General features: G+C 44.0%; 1 pseudogene; it reads left to right on the top strand.

The window, feature by feature from the left end:
* The first annotated feature begins 922 nt into the window (after positions 1–922).
* LOC104584432 lies at positions 923–11,330 on the top strand (annotated as a pseudogene).

The raw sequence follows: 11,330 nt of genomic DNA on the forward strand, positions 1-11,330 counted from the left end.
GCGAGGTCGTACGGTCAACGGTGGTCGCTGATCCCCGAACCACGTAGTGGTGAATGCAGAGGAAGGATCAGCTGATACAGAAGCCCCCATTGTTGCTGTGGCAGGGCAGTAAAGTTGACGTTACCTTGCGTCAGGAAGGGAACCAGTTTGAGGGTGGAGGAATAAGAGAAAGTCGCGCAATCACGCATGCTGGCACGGTGAGGTACAAGTCCCTCATTGTCGGAATGGCGGATTTTGAGATCTTTTTTATGGAGGGAAAAGTCGTTAGTTAGTTGGCTTGATGCACGCCTGATTTGTATTCCTCAGGATCATTTTGAAGCCCCTGACCTTATGGTGACACCCTTAATAACTTGTTCTTCCCCATTGTTTCCTTCCTTGGATGCATTGAACCGGACAGGTGTTAAGTTTTACACTGGCTCATCCCACTGGCAACAACCAGGCCAGTCCCTTTTTTACCTTCATATGGCTGGCACGGTTCGCAGTGTAGTCCCTGGTCTGAGATGCTACTGTAGTATGTTTGTCGGAATGGCGGTAGTGAATTACTAAGCTGAAGTTGTTACTGTGTGGTTTGTTTCCCCACATACTACCATACTGTACGTGCTAACGGTAGTGCGACAAGAACAAGACTAGCATTCACGGCCATGGCTGTGTACTTTTTTGCTGCATTCAGAAATTTCTCTCCACTGCTCGGCCTGATGCTCTTTTGGCACACCACATATAATAGCTCTTCTTCGCATGCTGTAATTAAGGACCAAATCAAAATTCAGCAGTAATTACCGGTGTTGATAATGTCCAGAAAAACTTCTGGCATGATGTGGCTTTTTCTTGACCTGTGATATTATGTGAAGTGAATCAGATTAGGGAAACGAAAGCAGCTTGTGACTGAACTTTACTTGCCTAGTGTACAGTAGGATCCATGTTTTGTTTTTTCGCACAAGAATGGGGTACAAACCACGCAGTAGAAGAGAGAGAAATCTGGAAACGAAAAACCAGGGTTCGCGCCGAGACTCCACCCTGACCCCGCCGCCGCCCACCAACTCCGGCGGCCCAGAAGGCGGGCCATGGTCCGCCACCGCTGGGATCCTTCCCCGTCGCCCTGCTCGCGGCAGCCGCAGGCACCCATCCCCTGCCGCCGTTCTGCTAGTCCTCAAGAGCAAGCGCTGCTGCGAACAATTTGGTTTTAACTTTATTTTTGCTGCACTTATGACGGAACCGCTGGGATCTCCGCCGCCGGCGACCGCCCCCCGGCTTCCCTCCCCCGTCGGCCTGCACGAAGCCGCCGCAGGTACCCATCCTCTGTTCCTCTGTTACCGCTCAAGGGTTCGTGCAACTGCAGTTGTGAGCGGGTTTTTTTATTTTCTTTTCGCTGCAATTAGGGCCTGCTTCGTGTCGCTTTGTTTGTTTCTGTGGAATTTCGTGCAGAAAACAGAAAGAAAAGATAGCGCTTAGCAGCAGCTGTGAGCAATTTCGCAGATAGCAAGAAGCTAGTACGAAGATGCCGGCTTGTCTAGCATTTTTTTTGTAGGCAATAGGAACAAGTTCCTCTTATTCCTATGGAACAATGTGTAGTGTAGTTGAGGTGGGTGACTGCAATAGAATAGGAAGACTCCATACCAAGTCTTGGTACCCAACTTATCTTTTGCTATTTAACCTTTTTCTCTTATTATGTATATATATGCTGTCAACTTGGGTAGAGAATGAACCATATTTTAAACAGAATGTTGTCATTGTATTAGGTGATGGGAGCGTGTAGGAAATTAGGTATGCTTATATATGTATATTCATTCATGGGTGGAACAGCAAAAAGACAATCAATGCCGGCAGTTCAATATGAAATATAGATAGCTATGTATGTAGTGGCTAGTTATCCCATGCCTCCATGGTTGAGCTTCCTGTTGCCTTTCCATGCTTGAGCTTCCTGTTGCCTTTCCATGCTTGAGCTTCCTGTTGCCTTTCCATTGTCACCATCCATTGGTTGTCATTTCTTATTCCCCTCGAGGCAATTTCAACCACGAGAAAGAGACAGGGAGGGTAAAGTAAGCAGCCGGCCGAGACTTGAAACTCTAGCGTCCTTTTAAATACGCCACGGGCACTTATAAGTTTTCACATCCATTCACATGACATTTCGTTGCGCCAGTGCCGTGAAGGCCACGAAGCAACCAGCATGAGTTCTTAAGCCGAGTCTCGTTTTTATAATTTTGCTCCATGGGATGCACTGCTGGCACGTGGTTAATTTACTGCATCTCATCCATTGGGAGCACCAATTGGCAGCCAGTGATCAGGTCTATATATTTTTTAAGATAAAGAATAACATGCTGTTTGAGAATTTATCCAGCTGGTTAAGTACAATTGCCATCAAATTGAGTGATATACATAACAACAGAGGAAGCCATGCCAGCTCAATTTGCCTGGTACGACACCCTCGCCCGGAAACCCAACAGTTGAGTTATTATTTTTTATCAGAAAAGTAGTAGGTTGTCAAAGGATGCTGCAGCTGCACATTGAGGCTGTGAAAGGTAACCATGTGAGAACCGGCTGGCGGCTAGAAAACAATATTTCATTCAAGCTAGCTTGCTTGATTTTGTCATGGCCTATCATGTTCCTCGCTGACGACAATGAGGTGCCGGTTGGCCTGCCAACCCCTTCGTTTTCTTATCTGCGTGATGGGTGCAGCCCAACAACTACTAGCCTACAGTTTACATCAGTTCCAGATCAGATGTGGCAGTCAATGGTTAGTTTGCCCTCGCAACTCAAACCAACACAATATCTTCTCCGGTAATCGGTGTCCCTCGCCGGCATCAGCTCCACGCGTGCCAACACCAGCAGGCCCTTTGCCGTCGTCAACGTACGTATTAATCTCTCTCGTGCTTGTAGCTAGACAACAGCTTTACAAGTAATTAATTTCCTCTACACTACTTACTGCTGCTCCGTGATTTGCTACGCCAGCTACATATATTTACGCATGAATTCCTCTTGATTAATTCATGGATGCAGGTCCTCTCAATTCCTCTTCTGCGTGTTAGGATGGACGTGGCCCTCAGCGCAGTGCAATGGATGGTGGGCAAGGCGCTGGCCCCCGTCGTTGATGGCGTGCTGGAGTCTTGGGTGGCCAGCAAGAACTTGGGACTCAACATTGAGGCCCTCAAGATGGAGCTGCTTCTGGTGCAGGCCACGCTGGAAACCGCCAGCGGGAAGAAGCTCAATGGCCCAGCCATGGAGGAGCTGCTGCAGAAGCTTCGCGACTGTGCACACAGTGCTGAGGACTTGCTGGATGAGTTGGACTACGTCCGCATCCACGACCAGCTCCACGGAACGTACGACGCTGCTGATGAGCACGCCAAGGGCGGCATGCACAACGTCGCCCTCAATGCACGCCACACCATGAAAGCTTTTGGCAAACCGGCATGTTTGTCCACGTGCTGGCCTGCTGATCCTGCACAAGAAAATGCAAGAGAACGGGCCCGCTGTTTTGCTTGGTTGCGTGCAAAGCACAGGGCACGTGGCAGTTCCTCAGCTCCAAACTCCAATCAGGCTGACGAGGAGGTCAGAGGATGCATGCCCAATCTCGGTAAACTCCTTCCTTTCTCATCTTCCCCACATGCTCATCCACCAGAGCTGGGGTTTAATCGGGTTCATTTCTCTGAAAGGATGGATTGCATTATAAAGGAACTGCAGCCTGTGCGTAAAGATGTCACGGCCATTCTGCAGACTTGTAGCCCTAACACAGCCCCAACCTTTCTCCAGAGTCGTCCAACCACCAGAGATCGAAGTATAGAACCAAAATTGTACGGGAGGGACCATATCATGAATTTCATCATACATGGCATCACCAAGGGCAACTATTCTAGCAATGATCTAACTGTGCTTCCGATTGTTGGTCCAGGGGGGATTGGGAAAACAACACTGATACAACACATATATCACAACCAAGAAGTGCAAAATCATTTTGATGTTGTGATTTGGGTGTGCGTCTCGCTTAGTTTCAATCTGGATAAGCTGCTCGAAGAGATTCAAACACGTATCCCTCCAGTCGTAGGGGAAAAGGAAGGTACAACTGAAGAGTTGATTGAACAAAGATTAAAATCTAAAAGGTTTTTGCTTGTGTTGGATGATATATGGGAATGTAGTAATGAGGATGACTGGAAAAGGTTATTGCAGCCACTCAAAACAACACAAGAAACTGGTAGCATGGTGCTAGTCACAACACGGTTTCAAGCAATAGCACTAATGGTTGAAACAACCAACTGTTCAATAAACATAGAAGGTCTAGAAACTGAAGAGTTTAGGAAGTTATTCCTCTCATATGTCTTTGGTGATGAACCCTTTAGAAGTGATCACCATTTTTTGCTTGAAACGGGAGATAAGATTATGGAAAAACTAAAGGGCTCCCCTCTTGCAGCAAAAACTGTTGGCAGGTTACTGAGAAAGGATCTTAGTTTGCGTCATTGGAGAAGGGTCTTGGAAAGTAAAAAATGGGAGGGCGAGAATGGTATCAATGACATCATGCCTGCCTTGAAGCTTAGCTATGACTATCTCCCTTTTCAGCAACAACAATGTTTCTCCTATTCTGCATTATTTCCAGAAGATTACGAGTACACTAGCAGCCAGCTAATCAACTTGTGGCTAGGACTAGATATTTTAAAACCTGTTGGTCAGAACAAAAGAATGGAAGATATAGGTTTGAGCAATTTAAATGATTTGGTCACACATGGGTTTTTCAGAGAAGAGGAAACTAATGGTAGTATGCATTATGTCATGCATGACCTGCTACATGATTTAGCATTGAAGGTTGCATCTCATGAATGTCTTTCTTTGCATCGCAATAATGTGGGATCCATAGAAATTGAGCCATCCATCCGCCACTTGTCTATAATCATAGGTGATGTAGGTGATGATAATACAGCTGAAAACTTTAGGAGTGAATTGAGAAAACTGAAGACGAGATTGAAAGTTGAACACTTGCAGACTTTGATGTTATTTGGAGGATTTGATGAAAGCTTTGGCTGTATTTTTGGTGATTTGTTTAGGGAAGCAAATGCTCTCCGTGTTATTCATTTGCCCATCACGCAATACCCTGTGGATTCCATGTTACACAACTTTTCAGCACTTGTCCACCTACGTTACTTATGTCTAGGGAACTCTTATTCAAGCAAGCTGGATTTACCACTTGATATTTCTAGATTTTATCATCTGAGGATTCTAGATATTGAGTCGTGGCATGGTGATTGTGTTTTGCCCAAAGACATGAGCAACCTTGCAAAATTGCGTCATTTTATTGTCCCAAGAGATGAGCTGCATTCTGATATTTGTAATGTGGGACAACTTGTACTCTTAGAAGAGTTGAAGGTATTTAAAGTCAATAAAGAAAATGAAGGATATGAGCCAAAGCAACTGGAGGATTTGACCCAGCTAAGGGAGGTTGGTATCTATAACCTTGAGAACATACACACAAAAGAAGATGCAGCCGCAACAAAACTGATAGAGAAAAGCTATTTGGAGAGGTTAACATTGAATTGGGATAGTGAGTGCCTAAATATTGAGCCTGAATTAGAAGCGGTAGTTCTTGAGAATCTTCAACCACCTAGAAATCTTCAAGTTTTGTCCATTAGAGGGAACAGAGGACCTTCTTGTCCGACATGGCTGTTGGGTGATGATCTTGCTGTTGAAACACTACAATCTTTTCATCTCATTGGTGTTTCTTGGAAAACTTTCCCTTCTTTAGGGAAGGCATGGGATCTTCGCAAACTAGTACTGAAGCATATTGCCACAATAGAAGAATTTGTTATAGAGCAAAGCTTTTCTAGGTTAACAAGGCTAAAATTTGTTAACTTGGGTAGTTTTGAAAAATGGGTAAAAGGTGCCGCTCATCTTTTTCCTGTTTTACAAGTACTGATTATCAGAAATTGCCCTAAACTCACGGAGTTGCCAGATAAAAATGGAACATAGATTGGTTTCCCAAACTACAAGAGCTCGAGATATTGAACTGTCCGGAATTCTTGTCAGTGATTCCTATCTCTTGGACCAGAAGTTTGTGTTCTGTGAAAATAGAAGATGTAAAGCTTCTGGAGAAATTTGAGTATTCAAATTCATCTGATGGAATATTACTGAATATTGTTGGGAAGGAAAATCTTCATAGCTTAGACGATGTGTTAGTGTTCAATAAAGAAACAGGTCTTGAGAACCTGATACTTGAGAAATGCCCACCTCTGGAGTTGAAGCACCTTCTGATGTTGACGTCATTGAAGAAATTGGTTGTCGAGAGTTCAGATGCTCTTGTTGGTCCATTAGAAGGTCACGGTGATGTGGAATTGCAGCTCCCTGTTGAGCATCTTGTGGTTGAGGAATTACGTGGCGCCAGTGGAAAAGAATTGACACAACTCCTCATCCACCTCCCAAGGCTCTCCAAACTGAAAATCCGATGGTGTAAAAATATAACACGGCTGGCAGTGGGGCTCGATTTGCAGGAAACAAGGTCAGGAGCTTCGAAGGTGGAGCAGGAGAAAGAAGAAGATGAGTTGCTGCTCCTTCCACCCCATCTCTCTGCATCACTGCAAGAGTTGGTCATCCGTGATTGCCCAGAGCTGGTCCTGGTGGACCAATCAACTTGTGTTCCTCACAGCAGCAACAACAAGACAGAGACAAGAAGAGGAGGGCTCCAAGCCCTGTGCTCCCTTCAGAGATTTCAGATTAGGCGCTGCCCCATGTTCCTATCCGCCTACCTGCCTTCCGTTCACCTTTTCCCATCCTCCCTGCAATCCCTCGAACTCCGGGATTTGGAAGGCATGCAGACGCTGGAGCCCCTCTCAAACCTCACCTCTCACCAGTTTAATTTTGTGGAACTATGGAGAGAATCTGAGATGCGAGGGCCTGGGGCCGCTCCTTACCACAGGGGGGCAACTCAGCAATTTTACCGTGGCCTGGGGCGGCTCCAGATTCTTTGCTGGATGGTCTCCCAATCCCAGACGGGTGCTGCAGGATGCAGGAGTTCATCCAAACTGCAGGAGCTCCTGACGGATGATGCAGAGGGACTCTTTGCTGAGCCCATCTGCAGCCTCCTGTCTTCCTCCCTAACCAACCTGATACTTTATGGGACCTTCACCGAGATGGAGCGCTTCAGCAAGGAGCAAGAGGACGCCCTTCGCCTCCTTGCCTCCCTCCAGGAACTCGAGTTTTGGGATTTCCACAAGCTTCAGCACCTCCCTGCAGGGCTGCACAAGATTACCAACCTCAAGAAATTAATGGTCTGGCGGTGTCCGGTCGTCTCGCTGCCCGAGGATGGCCTCCCCAAATCACTGCAAGTGCTAGATGTCAGCGACTGTGCCAATGAGGAGCTAAAACAGCAGTCCAGGGGGTTGGTGGGAACCATCCCAAAAGTCTTGCTGTAACTTGGAAGCTGACCCAAGGTAACGACAACTACTTGTTTGTTCACATCACATCCCCAGACCCCACCATTACCTTGCTATTTTCCTGCATAATAATCTGACACCAGTGTTTGTTTCCATTTACTATACAGGCCTCTGCCTTGGAGTTCCCTTTGTACATTCTTCTAGCCTTGTAGAGCTCAACTCTTTACATGCAGGCTCGCTTACATATGCATGACCTGTTGTCCAGCTTCATTCCTGTACATAAATCTTGTAAGTATATCTAACTTGGAACTTCTGCTCAGTAAATAACTTCTATTATACTCGCTGCATGTCAGGTTTCCAGTTTTCTTCTCAATTGGAAAATAGTTTTCCTGCTAAATATTGTTTAAGATATGTTTCTCCATGCCCCTTGTAGAGAAAACCAATGTAATTATTAGTCAATGCCTTTTGATTGTTCATCTGTTTCTCTTCCTGGACAAAATTTCTGAAATCTGTCATGTATTCACCATTTACTTTCGATTTCTGTGCAGGCATTCTTATGTTTGTTCTCATACGCTTCTACATCCCTTTCATTTGAAATCGAGGGGTCATGATTCATCAAGACTCGGTGATGTACTTTTGTAGTTCAGGTGGGAGGATCAAAATTTCACCATGGCCTAAGAATGGAATAAATGAGGACGTTGGTGTTAATCTACTAATATTAAGGTTTGCAATTTCTTCCACAGACTGCTACATCGCTATGGTTACCAGCTGTTCCTGAATTCATCATTTATGTTAATTTGTTGTGCCGGTGTTCTTGTGTTTGTTCTGGTAGGCTTTTAGCAACTTGTGTTTACATTTTGGACACCATTCGTGAAGATTCGGTGTTGTAGATCATTGTGGGATAACACAATGCGACATTACTACCGTTAAAAGGTGTTCTTGCATGTTCAACATGTTCTCCCTTTGCATCATACACAGTTCTCATTCTGGTAGGCTTCTTCATACTTTGCATTTGAATTTCGGTGGGCGTTACTCATCAAGACCCACTGGTGTACGTGCATTGCTAATTCGAGTTTGAGGATCAAAGTATCACCACTGAATGATTGTGGAATAAACCAGCCTTCAGTTTTTTTCTACTGATATCAAGGTGTCTTTCTGTGGGCGTTACTCACCATTTTCTTGGCTCGTGCTGCAGGTATTCTTCTGTTTGTTCTCATTGGCTTCTACATACTTTGCATTTAAATTTGGGCTGGTGATTGTGGAATAGACAAGACTTCAGTGTTTCACTATTGATATTAAAGGTTTGCAGTTTTCTTATGCACTGGTAGATATACCAGGTGTTCTTGCATTCACCATTTCTCTTGGCTTATTGTGCAGGTGCTCTTTATGTTTGTTCTGGTAGGCTTCTACATACTTTGGGTTTACATTTGGTCGCCACACATGAAGACTTGGTTTTGTTCCTAGAAATTTGTGATTTGAGGATCAAAAGATCATCATGCATAAATATGGTAATAAAAGGACTTTTCAGTGTTTTACTACTTCATATTAATGTTTGCAGTTTGTCAAATTCCGTGCTAACTGCAGATTTTTGTCAATCTGTAAAAATTGCCATGCAGTCTTGGGGATGATTTGCATTTGAAATCATGTGGAACTTATCATATTATTGCTTAGTAAGCTACTGAACTGACCAGGACTTCAGAATATTCTACTTATTTCTAGTTTTAAGCTATAACAGTTTTCATTATCTAAAAAAAAGCTATAACGGTTTTCAGTGTTCACTCATTTTAATCTTTCCTATTTGAAATATGCATATACTGTAGGAATCTCAATTTCAATTGCTATGTTATTCTAGTTTGTAGATCATCTCCTTGGGAGCCTCATGTGGCCACAGATAAACTGTTGGCCAAAGGTGTTGTTTATTCAGGCAGCCTTCTGCCACTGCAGCAGCCACATGAGAATGTTACTGCCCATCGAAGGCGCCTTCACCTGTCATAATCTCAGGTTATCACTGGGAAAAGTTAGGCCCAGTTGTTCTCTCTTGTCATCTGTTTGGAATATAGTTGTATGATTGATTGGTGTCGTTTCTCTGACTCATCTAAGATTCTTCGACGGCTTGATGACTGTAGCATAGCATGTGGTACATTCAGAATTACACAACATAGTAGTAGCAGGTCTGAAGGTTGTTCAAATTATAGTTGAGGTAGTAGGCTGTGTGCAATTTTCAGAACCTACTAATAATCAGCACTATCTTTATTATTGGTTTGTCATTGTTCTTTCCTCGCATGGAAATTGCCTCTGTTAAGTTTGTCATTATTCTTTACTCACTCTAGTAAAAACTGCCGAAAATGGTTTTATTCCCTAATACAAGGCAGTGTATCTTGCTTTAAGTAAGATATTCATCTTCGCAGCACTACTTCTGTATCTTTATACCAAGTTCTGTGATTTACTTATTTATTTCTCATTTTCTTTTCCAATACAGAGTAGTGCAATTTGTTCTGATCAGCAAAAGCTATACCAGGACGTCAATTCTGGTGAGGATTTAGCTGCTGCTCAGCTGTTTTAGGTGCGAAACTTGCCTGACCAGTGATGATTGATGAAACTGCAAGTGCATCCCTCTTATTGATCTTTTCCTTATTCAGTCAGGCATATACTGTTGGTAGCTAATCTCAATTGTGATTTTGCTTAGATTTGTAGATCAATCTCCTTGGAAGCAAAAAACTTGAGTTGGCAGCCACAGAGGAATGGTGCTGTCTGGTCGCTGCAGTTTCAACTGCCCCAGTGCTATTGTAGCAATGCCGTGCCAGATAAAATTCTTGAACTGCATCGTGCACTCTCGTGAGTACATTGGACATTAATGTCTCTTTGTAGTCCCTCGATCACCTTGGTATGTCCTTGCGATTTGTTCCTCATTCTGTTTTTCCTCGACTGCAGTGAACCAAACGCATATTCAGCTTACTAGTTCTCGTCGATAAGAAGCCGCTGCAATGACAGTCACCTTCATATGGTGCGTGCTATACTGTGATGTACTCCCTCTGATCCTAAATTCTTGACTCAAATTTGCCCAAATATGTATGTATCTATTCTTAAAAAGCTTCTAGATACATCATACATGGAATATTTTGACAACAATTTAGGATCGGAGGGAGTAGCATTTTGTTTGTTTTGTATCATCCATTGGCAGATCGGTGCGAAGAACTTGACATTTTTTTTTCTGTCCTTGGCCAGCACAGGTGGTATCGAAGGTAATGGCGAAACATTGAGCGTTTTCGTCACGACAATAGAATGATCTGCTCATATGGCTTTCTTGAGGTCTTCTTGCTCGCTGTTGGAGCATGAGCACATTCGAGAGGAGCATGGGAGACGAAAAGAGGGCGATGACTCCCCAGATCCTATATCTACAGGGAGCCTGTGAGGCGGACTAGCAGTTGCGAAGGGTAGAAGGGTGGACGATGAGACGGGGAATTTGCCACGGGCCGCTTGTGGAGGATGAAGTTTATAGTCTGATCGAGTAGATGAACGGTCGTGAGATAGTAGCTGTATTTAGGGATCCCTTGTAATCTATGCTGGAGTGCAATGTGGCACTGAAAAAGGTTCAGATTATCATCAGTAGCGTGCCCGGTCAAGTGCTATCCAAAAGATTGTCATCAGTAGCATACCCAGGTTAACATTCTTCCTTATTTCGATCGGGTAGAAGAAACAAGTTTTCACATCGCGCGCTATCCATCGTCTTTAGATGAATTTATGCAGTACTTCACAGCCTCAAGGGGTGCAAATGCTGAGTGACTGAAAGATGTCCATGTTAAGTTATTTTTCTGTTTTAATTTTAACTGTTATGAAGTGTGATGTGGTACTTCTACGAGACATGTAATCTGAAGTGGTAGTTCTCTGAGACATAACTCTATATTTTGGTACTTCTCTGAGACATGTAATCTGAAGTGGTATTCTGAACCTTATATGAAATGCACTTCTGAACCTTATATGCAA

The sequence above is a fragment of the Brachypodium distachyon genome, chromosome 4, assembly GCF_000005505.3.
Source record: "Brachypodium distachyon strain Bd21 chromosome 4, Brachypodium_distachyon_v3.0, whole genome shotgun sequence".
Lineage (NCBI taxonomy): Eukaryota > Viridiplantae > Streptophyta > Magnoliopsida > Poales > Poaceae > Brachypodium > Brachypodium distachyon.